The following is a 24,311-nucleotide window of genomic DNA, read 5'->3' as shown; positions in this document are numbered from 1 at the left end:
TTTAAACTAAATACTAAACACCCAATACCACACAATCATGAATCACTTTAAAGATGGGGATATGAAGTCCCTAGGCAATATAATGTTATGGGACCACCATCACATACAGGGTCCGCTATTGACCAAAATATTATTTATATGCTGTTTTTCATATTTAGCTTATAATGACTGTTTTCTCTTGTTACTGAATATTTTCGAAAACATGTTGTTAACATCTGTATAACATTCCAACATAAATATATATCAAAATCTATCCTTTCCCTCATTTAAAATAGTTAGATTGTTTCTCAATTTCTGCAATTATGTAAGGATATTTTAGAATCTATACTTGTCTACTAGTAGTCAAAATATTGTTATTGGTTCTCTTTTTCTGTCATGTTTCTTTTGTGGAACAAAAAAGGGTACTGTGTGATTCCTTCTTCTCATCTATTCCAGCCCATCCGTGACTTTTTCTCAGCATAAAAACCTCACTGTGGACAATGTTATAGAACCTATCCTTTTTCCTTTCTAAAATGGTGTCATCCCTGAATGAGGTCCATATTTCTGCAGCTCTCCTTCAGCAAAAGAATGTGAGATAAAGCCAATTCTATGCCTGCATAAAATCTGGAAAAATGCAGATTTTAGCTTTCAAAAAAAGATGAAATTCATGAGACTAAAATTCCACCATCAAACAAATAGGCAAAGAATCATTTTTACTGGCTATATTATAAAATCACAAATAAAAATGTGATTTTTGTCAAACATGGAAGTGGGAATAAAAAGGATGAAAAAAGGGAGGAGGGAGCAGGAGAGAGAAAATACTTGAAGTTTTAACTGGTAAATTCAGTGAAAATTATATAATCTGCCCTCTAATTTTTGAAGCTTTGACTTTTTTGTAATATGCTACATTCAATATTTCAATAATTACCACATTTCTGCATTAGTTTTGATCCTTCCCCACACACTGAGTGAAGTATAGAAATCAGAGAGGTGGTACAGTGCTTTTGAAATTACTCTAAAAAATCCTGGGTTAAAAATCTTTTTTAAATTTTTTAAATTGATTTTAAAAAATGACAGCAGAATGCATTACAATTCTTATTACACATATATACCACAATTTTTCATATCTCTGTATATAAAGTATGTTGACACCCAATTCGTGTCTTCATACATGTATTTTGGATAATGATGTCTATCACATTCCACTATCCTTGCAAATCCCCTGCCCCCTCCCTTCCCCTCCCACCCCTCTTCCCTATCTAGAATTCATCTATTCCTCCCATGCTCCCCCCTCCCTACCCCACTATGAGTCAGCCTCCTTATATCAGAGAAAACATTCGGCATTTGCTTTTGGGAGATTGGCTAACTTCACTTAGCATTATCTTCTCTAATGCCATCCATTTACCTGCAAATGTAATGATTTTATTATCTTTTATTGCTGAGTAAAATTCCATTGTGTATATATGCTACATTTTTTTTTTATCCATTCATCCACTAAAGGGCATCTAGGTTGGCTCCACAGTTTAGCTATTATGAGTTGTGCTGCTATAAACATTGATGTGCCCCTGTATTATGCTGTTTTTAAGTCCTTTGGGTATAGTCCGAGAAGAGGGATAGCTGAGTCAAATGGTGGTTCCAAGTGGAATCAAACTAAAAAGTTTCGTCTCAGCAAAAGAAACAATCTGTGAGGTGAACAGAGAGCCTACATCCTGGGAGCAAATTTGTACCCTTCACACATCAGATAAAGCACTAATCTCTAGGGTATATAAAGAACTCAAAAAGCTAAGCACCGAGAAAAAAAAAAAAAAAAACCTAATCAACAAATGGGCCAAGGACCTGAACAGACACTTCTCAGAAGAAGATATACAATCAATCAACAAATATATGAAAAAATGCTCAGCATCTCTAGCAATTAGAGAAGTACAAATCAAAACTGTTAAGATATCATCTTGGGCTGGGAATGTGGCTCAAGCGATAGTGCGCTTGCCTGGCATGCGTGGGGCGCTGGGTTCGATCCTCAACACCACATAAAAATAAAATGGAGATGTTGTGTCCACGTAAAACTAAAAAATAAATATATATTTTTTAAAAGATATCATCTTACTCTAGTCAGAATGGCAGATATCATGAAGACAAACAATAGTAAGTGTCGGCGAGGATGTGGGGGAAAAGGCACACTCATACATTGCTGGTGGGACTGCAAATTGGTGCAGCCAATATGGAAAGCAGTATGGAGATTCCTTGGAAAAATCTTTTCAAAACTTAATAAGTTTTGTTTGAAAGAAGGGTAGGAACTCTGTTGTGCCTATTTACCAATGTGAATTGCTAAGAGTTAAAGATGTTCAAGTTACTATTATTACATCAATTTGAATTCGGAAGGAACACTCATGCTAAAAACGGTTTCTCCCAACAGCTCTGGACATTACATAGATGGCAGAATTTTAGTGAACTAAGGAAACATTGAGGTCATAATAATCCAACTCTCATTTTATAGATGAGGAAAATTACGCCCAGATAAGTTTAGAAAAACATCTCTACTACTCAGAGCAGCAAGTGTTTTCTTTGGGGAAAGGAAACTCCTAATATTCTATAAGTTATCAGAAGAATATGCAACCATCACTGTTGTAAAAATCCTGGGAGATCTAATTTGGATCCTAAGTATACATTTTCCCCTTACAAGTCTTAATGGATCATCCATTCCATCACCTTTCTCTTTACCACAGAAACAATATGGATGTGTGCCTTCAAACAAATTGGTGCTTATCCACAATGAAACCCATGAAAAAGTTAAAATCAATTTGGCCAAGTCCGAGTGTTGCACCACTTCTGTGAAAATATATAAATATATCCCTATGTATACTTACCTGTAGCCTTTCAACTGTGCTTCAAGAAATTCATTTACATAACTTTACAATGTATTAGTTTTTGTATGTTTGATTTTGAGTGGCTGGGAATTGAACCCAAGGCTTCTGGCATGCCCCTTACATCCATTAAAATGGAAATGGTGCCCACTGAAGTTGTCATCATAGGGACATTGCATATGCTGTACATATGCAATTAATTAGGGAAGCTAACTGGGAATAGATCAATTTTGAAAAATGACTCAAATTTGTTTCTTGCTGAAGTAAACAAATAGTTCAGTACCTAGTTTCCAAGATCTTCCTGAACTTCATCCTTTAGTACCCAACTTCCAAGTTTTCCTTGGAGGTCTTCTCTGTTTCAGTCTGTTAGAAGGAGAGATTTTCTTATGAAAGAGCTTCACAGTAGCTTCACTTCTATTCTCATCCCATCGACTATAATTTTGTCACATGCCCACACTTAACTGAAAGAGAGGTTAGGAAATGAAGTTTATCTGTATGGACAAGAAGTGATGGACATTGACTCTGATGTCTTATCTAGCAGTCAGTACTTGGGTGTTTCCCATCACCACTACCTCACACAATCTCTGAAGTGGTTAACAAAAAAAAATATCCTCAGATTGTCCTCACTCAATTCTGAAAATCCTAAATGGGAACCATGCTACATAAATGTTAGTAAAACCAGAAATTCTATGGTTTGAGTGATTTTCTTCCCTCAAGTTATCATGTTAATGTCTGATTTTGTATACCTGGAGATATGTGTGTGTGTGTATCCATGAGGATATACAGCAGTATTACCTGATCAATTTTCTTTAGCAATCTAACACTTTAGGGCATGAAGAAAATCTATGAAATAACCTAAATATTAATATACTTAAATGGTAGGGAGAGGAAATGATGGAGAAATTGCTGTTAATTTGGCATCACTAGCAACTGCTTTTATGTATAGGTTGTTCAATTTCCTTGTTGCCAGAAGACACTGTGGATGGAGAAAGAAGCCAGGGAGTGAATGACTATTAATTAAACTATATGAAAATCTATTATAGAAAACATGGTTACACTTTAAACAATTTTATTCTGACACTTCAGTGATTCCACTACATTGATTTCTTCATGAGACAATTAAGGAATAGCTTAAGTACTACAAAAATCCAGGATAGTCTCCGCTTCTTCTACATGAAGAAGAAACTAGAGATTTTCTTAGTTTCCAATAAAATATCCCAATTGACCAGAAAGAAAATAAATTGAAGGAAAAAGTATCTTAAAGGGGGTGGGCTTAATGTCAACTCTAAGTGGAACATCACTAGAAGGTAGAAAATTCAAGCTTTCTTAATAAGCTCTCCGGCCAGTTGATATATATATATGAAAGTTATAAAACAGATATAGATTGAAACTCTAGGGTCAAATGAAGGGAATGGAATGGAATGAAAAATCAAATTGCTATACATATACTTTGATTACACTATATCAATTTCTGACCAAAGAACGGCATACATACCACTTGATTCTATGTACATAAAATTCTAGAAGTTGCAAACTGATCTGTTTTCTTTAGCAACCTAACATTTTAGGTCATTGGGAAAATCTATGAAATAACTTATGAAATCTATGAAATAACATTAGTATACTTAAATGGTGGAGGGAAAGGAAATGACAGAGAAATAAATCGAAGTTACAAACAAAACAAAATTAAAAAGTTAATTAAGCCCATTAAGCACCCCCACCTTTAAATCCGCCCCCCCTGCTTTATGTACAGGTTGCCCAACCTCCTTGTTGCCAGAAGATAAATAAACTAATCTACAGCAACAGAAAGCAGACCAGTAGTATCCGGGAGAGAGGTGAGCAGAGGGGGAATTATAGAGAGGCTGAGGAAATTCTTGGAGATTTCATCAGTTTTATTTGATCCTTTCCAATCTGAGTTGTTTTATCTTACCTTCTTCCTGATTTCACTGGCCAAAACTTCTAATCAGGCTTGACTAAAGGTTTATCAATTTTACGGATTCCAAAGAACCAGGTTTTGGTTTCATTGATACTCTCAATTGATTTTTTGATTTCCATTTATTGTTTTCTATTTCTTTCTTATTTCCTTTCTTTCGCTTCTTTGGGTTTAATTTGCTTTTCTAGTTTCTTATGGGAGAAACTGAGATCATTTTATAATATAGGAATTTTGTTTCTAAATTTCTTCCATACATGGTATTGCCTTAGAATGCCATAAAATCTGATATGGCTTGTTTTTATTTTCATTCAATTCAAAATGCTTTCTAACTTCACCATAGGTTCCTTTTTTAATCAACAGGTTATTTAGAAGCATGTTATTTTCTCCTCAAACATTTGTGGATTTTCCAGATAGCTGTCAGTTATTGATTTCTCATTTAATTCCACTGTGGTCCAAGAACATCCTTTGCATGACTTGAATTATTTAAAATTTATTAACACATATTTTATGGCTTAGAAAAAAAGTTTACAAGCTTTCTATAAAGCTTCAGTTTTCTATAAAGGTAAATTTAAGCTTTGTGGGCCACATGTAATATTTTTCACATATTTTCTTTTTTAAAGAATTTTTTTAAATGTGAAAAACATTCTTAGTTCACAGACCACACAAAAACAGGCCAGTTGATATATATATATATATGTGGTCTATATATATATATGGTCTATATAGGTATGTTTCACATATACACTTTGAAGAGTATGTGTATTCTGTTGTTAATGGAGTATTCTAGAAAAGTCAAATAAGTGATATTTGTTGTTGGTGTGGAGTTTAACTTGCTAAGTTTCTACTTGTTCTGGTAATTATTAAAAGAAGGATATCCAAATCTCTCACTTTGGTTGAGAATTTGTTTCTCCTTGTAGTTCTATCAATTTTTGCTTCATATATTTCAAAGCTATATTATTTGGGATAGGAATATTTAAGATTATTATATCTTCCCCATTAACTTGCCACTTTATTACTAAGAAATTATCTTTATCCCTGGAAATACTCTTTACTTTGAAACGTACTTTATTTCTTGTTAATATAGATGTACCCTTTCACTTTTAACTAATGCTAGCACGGGTAAAGTATATCTTTTTCTATCCTTTCACCCTTACTGTTCTTGTGTCTTTCTATGCAAAATGTGTTTCTTATTGATAATAGCTAGTTGGGTCTAGTTTTTAATATAATCTGACAGTCTTTGCCTTTTAAACTTTTTAATTTTGTTTTGTTTTGTATGTAATGTTAGGGGTTGAACTTGGAATCTCACTTAGCAAGACCCCTAGTCTAGTATTTGCCTTTTAAATGGATGTTTAAATTATTTATATTTAATGTGATTATTGATATGACTAGATTTAAATTTGTCTTCTTGCTATTTTCTTTTTGTTTCATCTGTTCTTTGCCCCTTTCCCTCTCTTTCTGCCTTCGTTAGAGTGAGTAATTTTTTATGTTTCTGTTTTACCTCCTTTGTTGACTTGTTAGCTATAACCATTTTGTTTTTCTACTGGGTACTACAGGGTTTACTGAATACAGCTTTAACTTACCAAAGTCTACCGTCAAATGATAATACACCACATCACTTACGCCAAAAGAACCTTACAACCTCATTCTTCCACTTCTCCCCTTCTTGCCTTTCAACTATTGTCATATATTTTATATTTGTGTGTTATAAATTCAATAATACATTGTTATCATTTTTGTTTAGATTGTTGATTACCTTAAAGAATTAATTCTAATTAATTTTAGTAGAAATTCTTATATTTGCCCATGTAGTTATGATTTCCAGTGCTTTTTATTCCTTTGTGTGGATCTGTATAATTTCATGTGGTATCATTTTCCTTCTCTCTCATGGACTTCCTATAGCATGCCTCATGGTATGGCCTGATAGTAAAGATATCTGAGTTTTTGTATGTCTGAAAACATTTTACTTTGTCTTTGTCTTTGAATGATATTTCACTGAGTATAGAATTCTGGGTTAATAATTTTTTCTTTCAGTATTTCCACTGTCTTTTCACTTGTAATGTTTCTGATGAGATATCTGTCATCCTTCTTTTTGGTTCTCTATAACATAAATATTTTCTCTCTGTATCACTGGTTTTAAACAATTTGATTATATTGTCTTGGTTTAGTTTTGTTCTTGTTGTTGAGCTTGGATCTGTGGGTTAATAGTTTTCAACAAATTTGAAATTTTTGGATTATTTTTTCAAATATCTCTTCCACCTCTGACTCTCCTCTCCTTTGGTAACTCTAATTATATAGATACTAAACCTCTGGAATTATAATCTAGAAGTCTATCCCAAATGACTTTCTTATCATTTTTAAAAATTCTTTTTCTCTATTTATTTTGAATAGCTTCTTTTGTTATGTCTTCAAGATTACTAATCATTTTTTTCTGACCTAATTATCCAAGAATCCCATTTAGTGAATTTTTCATCAGATATTATAGCTTTTATTCCTAGAATTGAAACTTGAGTTCTAAAAATATGTCTTCCTTGTCTTTGTTTTTCAGACCTATAGAATACTATTACAATAATGTTAATGCTCTTGTCCACTAGTTCTAATATCTGTGTCCATTTAAGTCCACTTTCAGTTCATTCATTATTCTTGTCATTATGAGTCATTTTCTGGCTTGTATGCCTGGTAAGCTTTAAGTGGATGTGAGGGATTGAGAATTTTACCGTGTTTGTTGTTGGAGATTCTTTGTTCCTACAAATATTTCTGGGTTTTGTTCTGGATTTGCAGTGATATTACTCAGAGAAGTTTGTTTCTTGGTCTTACTCTTAGGATTTGTTATGGAGTGCTCAGTTTATAGCTCATTGTTCAAAGAAAAGTACTTCAGCTAGATTGCAAGGTAATCTTTTAAGCTTAGGATTTATAACTGCAAAAGACTTCCTCAGTGACTTTCGAAATATATTAATCTTTTTTTCTAATGACAAAAAAATGAAGATAAACAGCCAGGTTTGGTAGCACATGCCTGTAATCCCAGCAGCTTGGGAGACTGAGACAGGAAGATCTTGAGTTCAAAGTTAGCCTTAGCAAAAGCAAGGTGCTAAGCAACTCAATGAGATCCTGTCTCTAAATAAAATACAAAATAGGACTGGGGATGTGGCTCAGGGTCCAGTGCCTCTGATTTCAATCCCTGGTACCAAATAAAAATAAAAATTAAAAATTGAAGATAATAATTTCAGAAAAAACATTCATTTTCATTAAAAATTGCAAAACACCCTGAAAGAAAAAGAGGGAAAGGGAGAGGAATTGAGGATAGTGAGCATTCTAGAAATTCCTTTTGTGTGAAGGTGAATTTTGATTAAGAATTAGTCTATAACATATCAATGTATTTACTTCTAAAGACAGTGGTTAAAATCATAGATATTAGGGATGAACATACTTGAATACATAATGGATTCCTTGACATATTTTAACCCAACTTGTTTAAGCTTCAGTTTTCTCATCTGTAAAATGGCACGTTCTTTTACAATGTAATCTAGAAGAGAGAAAACTGTTAATTCCACCAAATTAAAATATATGAAGAAGTTTTAATATTCCCTGGTATCTGACTAAACTACATATTTAAATTGGATATCTTCCACTTTCTTATCTCCTGCACAATTTTAAGTGGTTTAAAATAAATCAGTTGAAACATTCACAATTTTAGAAACATATTCCTAATGAGACTATTTAATTCAAAAAAAAATTATAAGCTTGTTTATAATCCTTGCTTAGCTCCTAGTAATATAGCTATTACTTGGCCTATATCTGCTTATTATCACTTTAATTCTAGAGCTCTGTGATTTTTCAACTGAATATTAAGGACAATTCCATCCCAGATAGAGTCCAATGCTAAATTAATTCATGTAAATTCTTTATGTACAACAACCAGACTGTTGAATAGGAGCAATTCTTTTTTGAGGGCATGGGAGTAGGTACCAGGAATTGAACTCAGGGACACTGGACCACTGAGCCACATTCCCCAGCCCTGTTTTGTATTTATTTAGAGACAGGTTCTCACTGAATTGCTTAGCACCTAGCTTTTGCTGAGGCTGGCTTTGATTTTGCAATCCTCCTGTCTCAGTCTCCCAAGCCATTGGTATTACAGGGGTAAGCTACCACACCCTGCTTTTGAACCTTTTAAAATATTAGCTTTTAATGGCCCTATCCTTTACAAGATGATACAAAAGTCATGTGAATTTCTTTTTACTCTACCAAACATTTGTTTTAACATTATTACAGAGTAATAATCTTAGTTGTGCCTAGTAATTAGAAGTAAAAATTTACCTCACAGAATAAAATAGGGTGACTCTATGCCTAGTCCCATGATTTTTAGCTGTTTTAAAAATAAAACTCTTTAATTTGTTTAATATTTCAGAATACTACTAGATAGATATCCTCAAGAATTAGAAATCAGAAATTTCTGCATATTTTGTGATCTTATTCTTTCTTCTACTAATGAATTCTTCATTTAGGTTAAAAAGTACATATTTGCCTATTTTTCATTCTAGGCCTTCTCATTTTGCCAGCAGCCTCTATCATGTCTCCTATCTTTTTCTTTCTAAAATTATGCTCTTCTGAGTTTTGTGCCTATGTGCTAAGTATAAGAGACAAAATTCTAATGTTCTACACTGTTTCTTGGGGAGTTCCCAAATGCTCTATTTGTTTATTTTTTTTTACTGTAGTAAGAATATGTAACAAGAGATCTACCCTCTTACCCGGTTTTTAAGTATATTAAAATATTCTTAATGTGCTAATGGTTAGAACTAGGGTGCTGAAAGGAAGGCAAAGAAAAATAAACTGACCTTAGGATGGTGTGAAGTGGTTTGTGGAACCAGGAAGAAGTACATTATGTCTTTTCATTTCCTTTTGGTGTAAGATCTTCAACTGGGAGTTAAGAAACTCAAATTTTAGTTCCAGTTTTGCCACTATTCATGAATGTAGTCTCCAGTCTCCTTAAATGGGGGCTAGCCAAGAGAATAGAATTATTATACCTGAGAGAGTCTCCAAATCTCGGTAGCCATAATGCATGGATAGTTGAAAAACTGAAATTCTTTGAAAAGGTGGGCGATAGCCCTAGCCAATATTAAATAACTCACTTTATTTATACACTAAAACTCTCATGGCATTGATATTGATGAAGTGTGAGATTATATAAAATACTTTTAAATATTCACTTGGTGAATTTTCAGTTTCTGTGGAAGTCTTATGTTCAAAGGGGGTGAACATCAATTAGTCTTCTCCCTGCCATGCACAACTATCAATAACCTTGGCTAAACTGTAAAAGAAAACTGAAACAGAACATGCTACAAAACCACAAAATAGTCTAGAATCCTGTCTCTGAAAGTCCAGCTCTAGTGTGACTGGGGATTAAAAGCCAGTTAATAAATATGGGGCCTTTTCATAGATATCACCTTTACTCCAAGACTTTAAAAAATGCATAGTCATTATATTTATACTAAATATAGGAATACTGTGATTTAAAATGCAATGTTTATATTAAATTTAAGATAGAACTTGAAACTAAAGAAAATTATAGCTTAGGACAAGACTATATTAAGGCAATTGTTCACTCTCTATACTATTAACTATACTTGTGTGAAAAAGTTTGAGGCAAAATGACCTTGATGGTATGTTAAAACCTATTTTAGGGGCCGGGGTTATGGCTCAGCGGTAGAGTGCTCACCTCACACATGCAAGGCCCTGGGTTCAATCCTCAGCACCACATATAAATAAATAAAATAAAGTTATTATATCCAATTAAAAAAACATTTTCTAGATGGAGATGGATGGTGGTGATGATTATACAACATTATGAATGTATTTAATATCACTGAATTGTACCTTTAAAAATGGTTAAGATGATAGATTTTGTTATGAGTATTTTACCACAGTTTTAAAAGTAGGGGAAAAGGGGCTGGAGGTGTAGCTCAAGCGGTAGCGCGCTCGCCTGGCATGCGTGCGGCCCAGGTTCGATCCTCAGCACCACATACAAACAAAGATGTTGTGCCTGCCGAAAAACTAAAAAATAAATATTAAAAAAATAATAATAAAAGTAGGGGAAAAACCTTCTACTAAAATCGAATGTTATCAAGAAATGAAGATTTATCCCAAGAAATTTTTAATTTCAGTATACATATATGTTAACCACTATATCCTGTTATTCAGCTCATGAGTCATCTTTTATTGTGCTCTTGAAAAGAATGCTTGATTCCAAGGTTTTTAAACAAATTAAAGAAGGTCCCTGTGATGACGAACCTTTACTTACCAGTTCTCACTTCTGTGGCTGACAGCCTGCATTTGTCAGTATACTACCTGTGTTTTTGAAAAAAAAACACCAATAAAGAAGCCTGTTAGAAATAGTTCTAAAATAGACTTTTTCATGAAGACCCTACCAGAAAATTTCTAGGATATCCTAAACAAATTATAGAAGCATTTACCTATGAAACTGTTCTTTTACAGGAGAGAAAACTTGGTTAGAAGGCTGAAATTATGGTATATCCTTATATCCTATAACAATACTTATTCAGCCATTAAAGTATATAACTGAATATTTACTTATTTTTATAAAATTTTAATATTTTTTTAGATGTTGATGAACCTTTATTTTTACTCATTTATTTATATGTGTTGCTGAGAATCAAAACCAGTGCCTCCCACATGCTAGGCAAACTGAGCCACAACCCCAGTCCATAATTGAATATTTACTGATAGGAAATACACACACACACACACACACACACACACACACACACACATACAAATAACAAACTGACGTAGAAGTTTAATAACAAAGGGTTGCTGGGTAAGGTAGTTCACGCCAGTAACCCCAGGAATTTGGGAGGCTGAGGCAGGAAGATAACAAGTTCCAGATCAGCTTCAGCAACTTAGCAAGACACTGTCTCAAAATAAATTTAAAAAAATTTATAAAGGGCTGGCAATGTACCCCAGTGGTAAGGTACCCCTCAGTTCAATCCCCTGTACAAATAACAATAATAACAATAACAACAAAGGATTGACAGTGATTATTTATGGATGATGGGATTGTTAATGTTTTTCTACACCTTGCATATTGACATTTATTGTTAACTGCTTCTAATAAAAATTGCAAAAATTCTTTACAACATGAGGTTACTATTTGCTTATTCATTAATTCAACTAATATTTTCAGTATTAAATAAAACAGTCTCTGACTTTTAACTTTTGAGACTAAAAAGAAGGCATGATCAAACAATCCTGGAAAAATTTTCATTCCTTTCATTCTCCTGACTTAATTGCCCTGTCATTCTCTCTTTTGTTCATCCAAGACTTTGGCCCTTTGCTTACAATATCTGCCTCTCCTGTACTTTTCTGCCATCATCCACCACTGCAATGTCCACATGTACAACCCATCAAAAATCCTTGAACCTCTGAGTCCGCCAGCTTTTAGAGCCACTTCATTGAGTAACCCATATCCAAAGCCATACCTTCTGATCTCTACATAGCATTTAATCTTCCATATTCCATAGGTTTTCAACTGAACTTCACTTCCCTCTCCCCATCACAGTGTTCCAACCCACCCTTAAACATACACACCTCTTCTCCCCACCTCTTTCCTTTCTCCACTGTTCTATCCCAGTTAATAATACCATCATTGAACTCTACAATCAGATAAGGGATGGGGGTTCATTCTAGACCATCTGGGTATCATCTCTATCTCAGACATCAATGGCCTAATCCAAAAGCTCATTATTGTCACTATCAGTGTAAAAGTCATACAAAAATACTTACATTTTTTAAAAAAATAATAATAGAAGTGTGTAGCTTAGTGGTAGAGCATGTGCTTAGCATGCTGCAGGGCCTGGCTTCAATCCCCTACACCAATCATAATAATAATAATTAGTGGTAGTAGTAGTAAGAGAACTTTACAACATTCACCCCAAGTAATTTAAATTACAGAACAGTATTACCTTATTAGCAAACCATGAAATTTATATAGAAACATATATTACTTGTGCTACTCTCAGAATTCAGAAGCCCAAAATGTTTAAAGTAAATGCATCCTCATGGCTATCCTTAGAGTAATAACAGTGTACCCTCAGATAGTCAGAGAGGTGTTGCCTGACCAACATCCTGAAAGATGGAGCCTTCTATCCCACAAGATATCAAAATGCAGTTTTCCTGAAGAAGAGAAACAAAGGACAGAATTCAATAATGCTAAGTGGATGACATTCAGTACTGCTAATATGAAAAAACAAATAGGAGCCTTCCATGGTAAATTCAGAAAGGAGATGGGAAAAGAAGTATATTGTTAAGGGCCTTCATAAACAATGCCATCTAATCATTCCTAATTGGTTTTTTCCCATTTTCTTTAATATACATGTATTGACAGTTAAGGGAAAATGTTCAAATGCGAGATCAGGGATTTAGTTTTAAGGGCAAATAAAAGCTTGTGTACAAAGTATTTTTTACATCAAATGGTTTAGAAGAAGACTCAAATTTTAATAACCATATCTACTAGCTTTTTTTAACATCTAAATGATTTCAACTTTATATAAAAAGAAAAAAACTTTGAGCATAAAAAGGTACTAGAGGAATTCTATTTAGTTACATGCTGTAAGAGTTTCTTTTTAGAAAAAGGTTTCACATCTATTGTACTACATTAGTAGTCTTAAAGTTCATTAAATGTATTAACAAGTAAGTCATGTCCACTATGGGTTTTGCCAATACCATAAACATCTAATTACTTAAAAAAAAACTGTTATAAAAATACATCTTCCAATAAAGAAGGAAAGTTCCTTGATTAAATATCTATGATATCTTTCTACACAGTGGAAATTAATTTAATCTTCTGCTTCATATCAGACCTATCTTATTTTTTAAGTTTCTTTAAAATTGGGTTATACAGGGCTGGGGCTGTAGCTCAGTGGTAGAACACTTGCCTTACATGCGTGAGCACCACATAAAGATAAATAAATAAAGATATTGTGTCTATCTACAACTAAAAAAAGTATTTAAAAAAATAGGTTATACAATCCGTATATATTGTCCAGAGTTCACTGGAGCAAAAAGTTAACAGTATGGGGTCATCAAGTAAATTAAATGTTAACAGCAAAAATTAAAGGACTAAATTAAAAACATAGGGCCTTAATCCTATATGATGAAAAGAAGTAAGGAAAAAGTATTCCCACAAGAGCTATAAAGTGTTCACCTATTTAAAATAAATTACTTCTTCAGAGCTGCCTTAAAAGGTTAATTTGTTTTTAAACATGTAAGCATTTCTTAGCCAACAGGGAATGTGATATATTTATTTTCTTATTTCCCCATAGATTTGTTCTATAAGAAATAAATTTTATATATTAAGAATGTAGCATAAGGCTTTATTATCTTATACAACTGGTCACATATCCTCAGTTATATCACTGAGAGACCAAGAGAGCCTCAATTTTACTTCTGTTCATTAAAAATAAATAAGAAATGAATGTTAATACCTGATTCCCTGTTCTCAACTTCCCAGACAGGCTTAATCTCAAGTCACTTAAGTCTCAAAGGAAGTCATGAGATATATATAATTTTATAAGTTTTGTTTTTGTTTTGGGAGGTTGGTTTGTTTGTTTTGGTTTGGTTTGGTTTGGTGTCAGGAATTGAACCCAGGGGTGCTTAACCACTGAGCCACATTCCCAGGCTTTTTATTTTTTAATTTGAGGCAGGGTCTTGCTAAGGTGCATAAGGCCTTTCTAAGTTGCTGAGGCTGACTTTGAGCTTGTGATCCTCCTGCCTCAGCCTTCCAGATCGCTGGGATTATAGTTGTGTGCCACCACACCCAACTACAAGTTACTTTTATTCAACATAAAATTTAACTGTTCAGTTTTCATTTGATAAGTTGCCAAGAGCAGATCCATTTCCATTATTAATTAATTCTTTTGATTATCTAAAATTCCTCCCAAAATAGAAGAATTATAATAGGTAAGACAAAAAGTTAATATCAAGCTTTGGTATACTTCATGCCACAATATGATATATGTCATATCATCTGGATGTCACTTTTACAAACTAGAACATAACCAGGATGTCACTTTTACAAACTAGAACATAACCAGGAGAAGGAAACCAAGAGGGTAAAGGGTTTAAAAATCATAAAACAACTAAAAAAATAAGATATTAAAGAAAACATTAGAGTATATTTGGGGGGTTGGGATTCAGTTCAGTTGTCATCATGATTAGAAATAACAAGTTATATTTAAATAATTATCACAAATAGGAATAAATTTGTTCTTAGTAGCTTCAGGAGACATTTGGACTACGGGTGGGAATAAGAAAGAGGCATGTTTTAACTCCTAATATTATAAGATTCCAAACCTGAATAGGCTAAATACCCTTTATTAAGCTCTTATGAAGTTCACATTATTTTAAAAGCATTGTTTCAAATCACTGGATTCATTTTATCCAAGACAGCATTTTCATACCAATTTTTAAAAACTAGATAACTTTAAACAAATAGATTTATCCCTTTTCAGGTATCATTATTGGTAGAAGGTAAGAAGTTTCACTTACTCTAAATGACTTTTAGTTAATTTGATTTGTGGTCAGGAACATGGAAGCAAGACAAACCATCCAGGGGGGGAAAAAATCTCAAAACAAGCCCATAATCTTAACAGAATTAGAGTTTAAAATGCTATATAGGAATCTGCATTTCTAAAAGTTGGAGTTATAAATTTCCCAAAATGGAAGTACATTCTCAGATGCATGTATAAATTTTTCACCATGTAAATATCCTTTAAAAATATCCTTTAAAAATCACATAAGACCCTAAGCAACTTAATGAGAAACTGTCTTAAAATAAAAGATAAAAATAACAGGCTGGGGATGGGGATATAGCTCAGTGGTTAAGTGCCTCTGGGTTCAATCCCAGTTACACCCTTCCCCTCAAAAAAAAAAAAAAAAAAAAAAAATCACATTAGAGAAAAAGTGTCTCTTTCATAAAACATTTATAGATGATTAAAGTATTTGTATTGATCTTTCATTAACAAGTCTACAAGTCTATTAAAGTACTTTTATGAATTTGTTAAACAAAAAATACAAAAAAAACACTTAGATGTTATTTTATTTTATTTATATTTTTATGGACATTAATCCATTCAAGAGGGGGAGCCCTCATGACCTTTAGGTGGTATCTTAAAAAGTAAAATATGCACTTATTACTACTACAGCCACACACCAACCCACAGAAAATGGTTGTTTACATTCTGTATTAGTGTCCTCTTGCTATAAAATTACCACAGATTACTATAAACATAGTGGCTTGAAACAACAGAAATTTATTTCAATTTAGTTCAAAATGAGTCTTAGCTAGGGGCTGGGGTTGTTGGCTCAGTGGTAGAGCACTTGCCTCACATGTGTGAGGCATTGGGTTCAATTCTCAATACCGCATATAAATAAATAAATAAAGGTCCATCAACAACTAAGAATATATATTTAAAAAAATGAATCAGCTAAAATTAAGGCATATGCAGAACTGTGATCCTTTCTGAAGGAGACTTAGGAAAAGAAACTTTCTTAGGAAAAGAAGTTTTCTTGCCTTTTTCAGCTTCTGTAGAGCTTACAAGCTACCACTTGGCTCCTGGCCCCTTTCCATCCTCAAAGACAGCAATGGCTAGTTGAGTTTATTTCACATCTCATCACAGCCACTGACTTTTGCTTCCCTCTTTCACACTTAAAAGACCCTGTAATTACAGTGAATCTACTCAGATAATCAAGATAATCTATTTATAGGCAGAGTAGCAGCCTTAACTTCTGTTCTCAATCTGAATTCCCTCTTGCCATGTAGCATGACATATTCAGATTCTAGAGTCTTGAACATTTCCTGTAGGCCATTATTCTACCTACCATATTTATGATTAATTTTTCCTTTAGTTTTCTTCATGATCCATATGGACTCATCTGTCTCTGAAACTGTATGCAAAATATTCAAATATGCACATTATTCTAGAGAGAGAGTTTATAACTTTCAACAAAATTTCCAAGTTTAAGAATCATTGGAGCCAGGCCCAGTGGCACATGCCTGAAATCCCAGTGGCTCCCGAAGCTGAAACAGGAGGATCATGAGTTCAAAGCCAGCCTCAGCAAAAGTGAGGCACTAAACAACTCAGTGAGACCCTGTCTCTAAATAAAATACAAAATAGGGCTGGGGATATGGCTCAGTGGTTGAGTGGCTCTGAATTCAATCCCCAGTACTACTCTCCCCAAGAAAAAAAGAATCACTGGATTCACTCATAGAATATCAGTGTTTCTTAGAAGAACAGTTTGGCTAATGCAACATTATAGATATGCTTTTTAACATATACATTAATAATAACACCTTGATATGATTTGAAAGTTTTTTCTTGCATTGTTCCTTGTTTTTTTTTTAAGTAATCAAAATCATCCAAATTATACTTTATATCTTGCATTTATAAGCAGTTTTCCATGTTACTGTGTATCATCTTTTAATGATACTAATAGTACCTGGAGTAGATTTTCCACAATTTAAAATAGATTCTTCCTACAATTAGACATTTCACTCCCCTTGTGCCTTTCTATATACCCCCAATTTTTTGGCTATTATATTTAATGCTGGAATGGGCATATTCCTGCCTAATCCCATACACAGGTCTTTCTTCATATTTTGGATTTATTTCATCTAGATCAGATTTCTAAAATTAGAATTTCTGGCAGGCAAGACTTGAATATTTTCATAACCCTTTCTACTTTCCACAAAAGCTGTTTTATATTACCACTAGTTCTTATAAGAATACCATAAATGTGAAGTGGTCCAGCTTTTTGTTATTGTTTTTGTGTCTTTTTTCTTTTTGATCTTTAAGGGTAGCCTTTCTGTGTATAAAATACTATGCAGGGGGCGGCTGGGGATGTGGCTCAAGCGGTAGCGTGCTCGCCTGGCATGCGTGCGGCCCGGGTTCGATCCTCAGCACCACATACAAACAAAGATGTTGTGTCCGCCGAGAACTGGAAAATAAATACTTAAAAAATTCTCTCTCCCTCTTTCTCTCTCTCTCTTTCTCTCTTTAAAAAAAAAAAAAATACTATGCAGGGGTCACTTTTTTTTTTTTTTTTTTTTTTTGGCACTACTGAGGATTGAACCTAAGGGTACTTTACCACTGAGCTACAACTCCAACTTCTTTGGGGGGGTGGGTAGGACAGTACTGGGGATTGAAGTCAGGGATACCCAAACGCTGAGCCACATCCCCAGCCCTATTTTGTATTTTATTTAGAGACAGGGTCTCACTGAGTTGCTTAGGGCCTCACCATTGCTGAGGCTGGCTTTCAACTTGTGATCCTCCTACCTCAGTTTCCGTAGCCACTGGGATTACAGGCCTGTGCCACTGTACCCAGGTCCAACTTCTTTTTTATCTTGAGACAGGGTCTCACTAAATTGACTAGACTGGTCTTGAACTTTCAATCCTCCTGCCTCAGTTCCTGAATAGATGGGATTACAAATGTGTGTCACTATGTTCATCGTGGGGTCACTTAAATTTTTTTTAATATTTTTTGATAGACCTTTATTTTATTTATTTATATGCGGTGCTGAGAATCAAACCCAGTGCCTCACACATGCCAGGCAAGTGCGCTATTGCTGAGCCACAGCACCAACCCCGGGGTTGCTTAAATTTTGATAAAAATTATGAACTAAAAAACTTGTCTTGGGCTGAGGATGTGGCTCAGTGTAAAAGTACTTGCCTAGTATGTGTGAAGCCCTGAGTTCAATCCCCAGCACTGCCAAAAAAAAAAAAAACCCCAAAACAAAAAACTTCTTTTTTTTTTTTTTTGGTACTAGGGATTGAACCCAGGGTCACTTTAAGCATTGAGCCAAACCCCTAGCCCATTTTGAATTTTCATTTTGAGACAGGGTCCCACTAAGTTGCTTAGGGCCTCAGTAAATTACTAAAGGTGGCTCGGAACTTGGGATCCTCCTGCCTCAGCCTCCCCAATACCTAGGACTACAGGCATGTGCCATCACTGCCCAGCTCTTTCCTTAGCTTTTAAATTCAACTTGCAAATTTGTCTATTATTTGTAAATTTTAATAATAAGCGCTTCAAGAGGACTTTTTGTGTTTTTAAACTGCCTTAGACTGCATTGAGAAATTCTATTTTCTTAAGTACTTAATATCTCTGAGTACTTAAATTCTAAATCTAGTATACTTCCAGAGAATCTTAAATTCTTTTAAAAACCCAGATAGTCTTCATAAGCATCATTAAGATTCTCTATCTTTTAAGACTAATCTGATAAATATATCCTATGATAGGTCCAATTTTCTTAACCATCATAATTTAACATACACAGATCATTCCTAAGCCTAATGCTAACATGGTAATAGTATAGGCTACAAAAATAAAGAGTATAGAATACAAAATCAGTTCTGTAATTTTATATATTCCTTGGATTAAAAACTATAACCCCCTGGTAAAAACTGTCATCCCAAGCATGTTAGAATTGCATCACAGGCACTGATTTACCTACCATTCAGAGCTTCCCAAATAGGATGATCTTGCCCACATCTCTCATATTAAAAGTACAAATAACCTATTTTTTAAAATTTATTGCCAAGATTGTAGGTAGCTTTCATCACAATTTAGTTGGTTTTGCTTATTTTTGGATACTCAATGGTCAACCATTTGGAACCTTCACCTCTCTCATTTCTGTGACTTAGTTCTCTTAGTCTGCCAACTCTAAAGTCACACCAGCAAATGGAATCTAATTATTCATGCCACAAAAGAAGCAAATGTTTTAAAAATAGATATGTAAGAATTGTGTAATCCATCAATCTTTTATTAATACATGTTTTCCACTGTTAATTTTTAAAAAATATTTATTTTTTTAGTTGTAGTTGGACACAATACCTTTATTTATTTTTATGTGGTGCTGGGGATCAATCCCAGGGCCTCACACATGCTAGGCAAGCGTTCTACCGCTGAGCCACAACCCTCAACTGTTAATTTTTAAAAGTAATTCAGTAACAATAAGATGAGATGATGAAAACTTTACATATCTCTTCTTTACATGAATTTTGAGATTATATCTTTTAAAAATACTAAATAATTATTTGATTATTATTTATTTTTCTTCTCATTAACTAAATACAAAGCCATTCTTTTCTTTCTCACAGACTTATCTCTATATATTGAGGTTATTTAACCTTTTACCTGCAGTATATATTGCAAATATATTTTAGTTTCTTTTTATTCATGTATCTTTTTATTTATAGTGAAACTTTTTTCTGTATATACATAATACAAATATTTGGGGGGCCACCAAGTAATGTTTACCAGGATTCTGTGCGGAGCCTTTTCAATCATTTTACATACCTTCCTCAGTGATCTCATCTAAACACATCATGTAAACTACTACCTATAATCAGTCAACTACTAAATCTATAGATAACATGTAAACTAGGCCTTTTCCCTAAATTCCAAACTTCTAATCTGAAACTCCAGTTTTCTTTAAGGTGGGAGTGTAAAGATACACTTGGCCCACAAGCATCTCAAAATCAGTATATCACATATCAAAATTAACCAAACTTTTCTTTTTTTCTTGTCTCTTCTTTTTTGTACTGGGGATTAAACTCAATGGTGCTCTACAACTGAGCTACACCCCAGCCCTTTTTATTTTTCATTTTAAGACAGAATCTCACCAAATTGCTTAGGGTGTTGCTAAATAGCTGAGGCTGGCCTCAAACATGCAGTCCTCCTACCTGTGACTCCCGAGTCACTGAGATTACAGGCATGCCCCATAGTTCTATTTTCTTTCTCTCTCAGTCAATGTTACCAACAGCCAACTAGCTCAGCTGCCCACAATAGAAATCTAGGAATCATGCTAATATACCATATTCATATTGAAAGGCTATCCATATTGAAAGGGTCCTAAGCCTCTTTAGTCTTACCTCCAACATTTTCCATCCTTTTTTACTGTTTTCCAGCAATATAGATATTGAACTTACTGGCCTTTCCTGCTTAGGATATTAACATATGGCCTCTTCCTTTGCCTGGAATGTTCTTCCTCCCTTTTTGGCCAAGCCAATTCCTCTTTGTCCTTTCAAGTCTGTGCTTAGCCATCCCACCTTAAGAAGGCCTTATTTAAATATCTGGTGTTAGGTGTATGCTTTCACAGCATCTTGTATTTTTCTGTTACTTGTAATTGGTATTATTATTAATTAATTTAATATCTCTTTAATGAGACTGGACCATAGAGAAGAAACTATGGCTGTTTTATTCACCCCACATTCTCAGTGCCTAGCAAAGACTACAGTGTACAGGCACAGATTAGGTGCTAAAAGTTAACCTGAGAATACTTACATGCGTACTGAATAAATAAATCCAATCTCTTTTATACCTCATTTCACTCACTTGCTACTTTTTCTAGTTCATGTACTCATTATTTCTTGCCTGGATACTATAATAGCTTCCAATAAATAAATAAAAAAGAACTCTACTTGCAATAGAATGTCATGGGCTGCAAATGAGGAGGCAATACTAAAATTTGCTCAGTTATTTTGTAACCATCATGGTAAAATTATATCAGCAATAATGGATGCTAAATATTATGGAAGATTTTGACGAGGATCAGGATATAACATCACAAATCTCTCCCACAAATTGCTTATTTACTGCCAGTAAGTAAAAAAAAAAAAAAAGTAACTACACAATGAAAAATTCAAATCCCATACTGATGAAGTATAATTTTTTAGAAAAACCTTTCTTCCATTAGACATTCAGCTCCTTGCTAAAAAAAAACTATATATTTTCATATCTATATCTAATTCTGGTATGGACTTTGGTAAATGTGAAAAAATAAGTATTAAAAAAAATGAACAGACCTACAGCTTTCACAGTTTTATCCAAATAAGTTAATATGTTGAAGCTAACATTCCATCAGTTGTAGTCTACTTATTAGAAAATAGTAGGGAGTAGGGAGTACAGAAATTGAAGACTTCTATTCTCCACACTACCCATATTTACCATTCATTTTCTGGTGATTGCAATCCAATTTTCAGAATTAAAGCCCCAGATTTTAAACTATGACTTCAATTCTTATGATAAGAAGCATATGCAGAGACACAAACTGGGAGGGCAGAAAGGGGTAGAGAAGAGATGATTAACTCTTACTGTATTGAAGATAGAATGCTGAAAACTTAAGCTTACAAGAGTTCTTTCTTCTCATAAAGTATATAATTTTTTGGAGTTTTAAAATTCTGGGCAGATAATCCTTACTAATTTTTTACCCATGAGTTTAATAGTCTGAAGTAAAAGGCTCCCCCCTCCCTTTTTTTCCCCCTTGAGATTTAACTCAGGAATTTGCACCCCCTTGTGGTCAAACATAAAATTCTTAGCTTTGGAAAGATTTTTTTTTTTTTTTTTTTTCCCAGTTGGACTTTTTGTTCAAGCACACGAACTGTTGCTTTTGTTTCCTTCTATTTTAGCAAATCAAGAAGCTTTAGTGGAAGATTTCTGGTTTATTAAATAATATTTTAAACAAAATGAGACTTAAATATGAAAGCCACCTCTACAAAAGGTGCAAAATGGAGATTCAAACTCAGGAAGTTTGGCTTCAGATTTGATCCACTTAAATAGTTCATAAAAGTGTCAGAGAGATATAAGACAAATATACTCTGCCATGTTAATTGTTGATAATTTGAAAATGCTAAAAGCCATTTCTTTTTCCAATTATACCTCAATAATACAAACCATGCTAGTCTTCTCCCATTTCCTTACTTCTTTGTACTTCAGGTAGTCTTATTCAACCTGTCTTTGTCTTATTCAACTCTGACAATAATGGGATACATGTTTTGTACTCAGTTATAGTTCATCTCGAATTGTCTTATAACAAAAACTGGGACAAAAAAGTTAATATCCCAGATTTTAGACTGCTGGATTCCTTAGAAAATCCATTTTGGGAGCTGGGCACCATGGCCCAGTACTGTAATCCCAGCTACTTGTGAGGCTAAGTAAGAAGATCCTAAATTTGAGGCCAACCGGGACGATAGACCCTGTCTCAAAAAAAAAAAAAAAAAAATCAATCCACTTTGTTTAAGGAAAAAGTAAGCAATCAACAATAATCTTAAAATACAATCATACGAACAGTTAGTTGGTTTTGTTTCATCTTAACCAGCTTGATGTCAAGTATGATAAATCTCCCAAGAAAATGATTAGATGAGATTTTTTTAAGGAAGATATTAAAATATTGACAATTTTAGTATCATTTATTGTCCTATCATAGCGTCCAGTTTTTGAAGATGGACACGGGTTTGCATGAGTCTTTACTTCTACTTAGTTGTAAGACTTTGGGGCAGATTTCTTAATGTGAGTGTATGTCATAATCTGCAAAATGACGATAATATCTACTACATAGGGCTGTTGTAAGTAATAAAGGAGCTTAATCCAGAAAGCGTTTTTTCAGCACAGTGAGGAGTACAGTCAATACGTGGTGACTGTTACTACTTTTTTTTTTTCTTTGCGTTGCGTTGCACAACGGGAACCCGTCTCTGCTGGATTCAGTAATTTAACATGCCATTATAAAAACATCATTCTAAGTGACATCCAAAGACTGCCCATTCCTATCTCTAAAACAGAACTGAAAGTCTAAGGACAAGTAAGGTGGTAAGAAAAACTGGATTCAATGAAAATGGCTTAGTAACAGGCACCCTAGGGCGGAGAAGGGCTCTAGCAAACTTAAGTAATCATTAACTCCAGGCTGGGGCGTGCGCGCACACGCACACCACCTGGGACGGAAAACCACGCCTCCTGTGTACTCAGATTGGATCCTACAGTGCCAAGTGGCCCGAGTTCCAGAATCTGACAGACGCGGACTCATCCACGTGTTTGGTACCTGTGCTACCTCCTGCAGATTATTTAACGTTCCCAATCATTGGTTTCCTGGTCTTAACCGAGAATAATAACAGTTCCTACCTCGTGAGGCTGTCCCGAGGCTTAAGTGCAATATCTCTGATAAAGCTCCGACGTACAGCAAGAGCTCTACACAGCGGCGGGGCTGTTTTAAGTACACGTGTATCCAACACATGATCTCAAGAGGCACATTCCGTTGTCCGTAGTTTACCAAGACGTTTTTCTTCTAGCCTAAGCTGGACCCTAATTTGTTTACCTCCAACGGTAGACTGACTGCCTGTCTCCTGACAAGCGTCTGTGGACTCTCGGGCCCACAGTCTGTAAGGTCACTCCAGTCCACGGCCGTACAAAGGCGCTGCACGCACGCGCAAGAAAAGCAGCAAGAGAACGGCAGCCGAGGAAGCTAAGTGTGAGCTGCGAACAACCATGCGTCTGCGCATGTACAAGGTGTGTGTAAGGGAGGGGATGAGAGTAGGAGTTTACGCATGCGCAAATGTCGGGACAACGGGGGGGGGGGTTAAGAGGTGGTATTGACAGCTGTGGAGGCAGCCCGCGTTCCCGGCATGCCCCGGGGCGGCGGGGTTGGCTCTAACGAATTTGAATGAAGAGCCTTAGCGCTTTCGGCGCCATTTTCGAGTGAT

At 34.5% G+C, this 24,311-nt stretch overlaps 2 long non-coding RNA genes across 7 annotated transcripts in view; one reads left to right on the top strand and one right to left on the bottom strand.

The window, feature by feature from the left end:
* Positions 1-24,311, top strand: part of LOC143411601 (uncharacterized) — a 119,183-nt gene that overhangs the window by 14,176 nt on the left and 80,696 nt on the right. The gene's annotated exons all lie outside the window — the stretch shown is intronic.
* Positions 1,285-24,024, bottom strand: LOC143411523 (uncharacterized). Of its 3 annotated transcripts, XR_013155649.1 has the most exons (6): positions 23,734-24,024; positions 12,568-12,651; positions 11,066-11,112; positions 9,603-9,764; positions 8,198-8,293; positions 1,285-3,301 (listed from the first exon to the last, which is right to left on the bottom strand). It is a non-coding gene; the product is annotated as an uncharacterized LOC143411523 (long non-coding RNA). The 3 variants fall into 3 exon arrangements; XR_013155647.1 differs by lacking the exon at positions 12,568-12,651; XR_013155648.1 differs by lacking the exon at positions 12,568-12,651 and having other exon boundaries at positions 1,285-3,203.

The sequence above is a fragment of the Callospermophilus lateralis genome, chromosome 12 (genome assembly GCF_048772815.1).
Source record: "Callospermophilus lateralis isolate mCalLat2 chromosome 12, mCalLat2.hap1, whole genome shotgun sequence".
Taxonomy (NCBI): domain Eukaryota; kingdom Metazoa; phylum Chordata; class Mammalia; order Rodentia; family Sciuridae; genus Callospermophilus; species Callospermophilus lateralis.
Note: the sequence above shows the minus strand (reverse complement) of the source record. Positions and strands in the feature narration are given on the sequence as shown.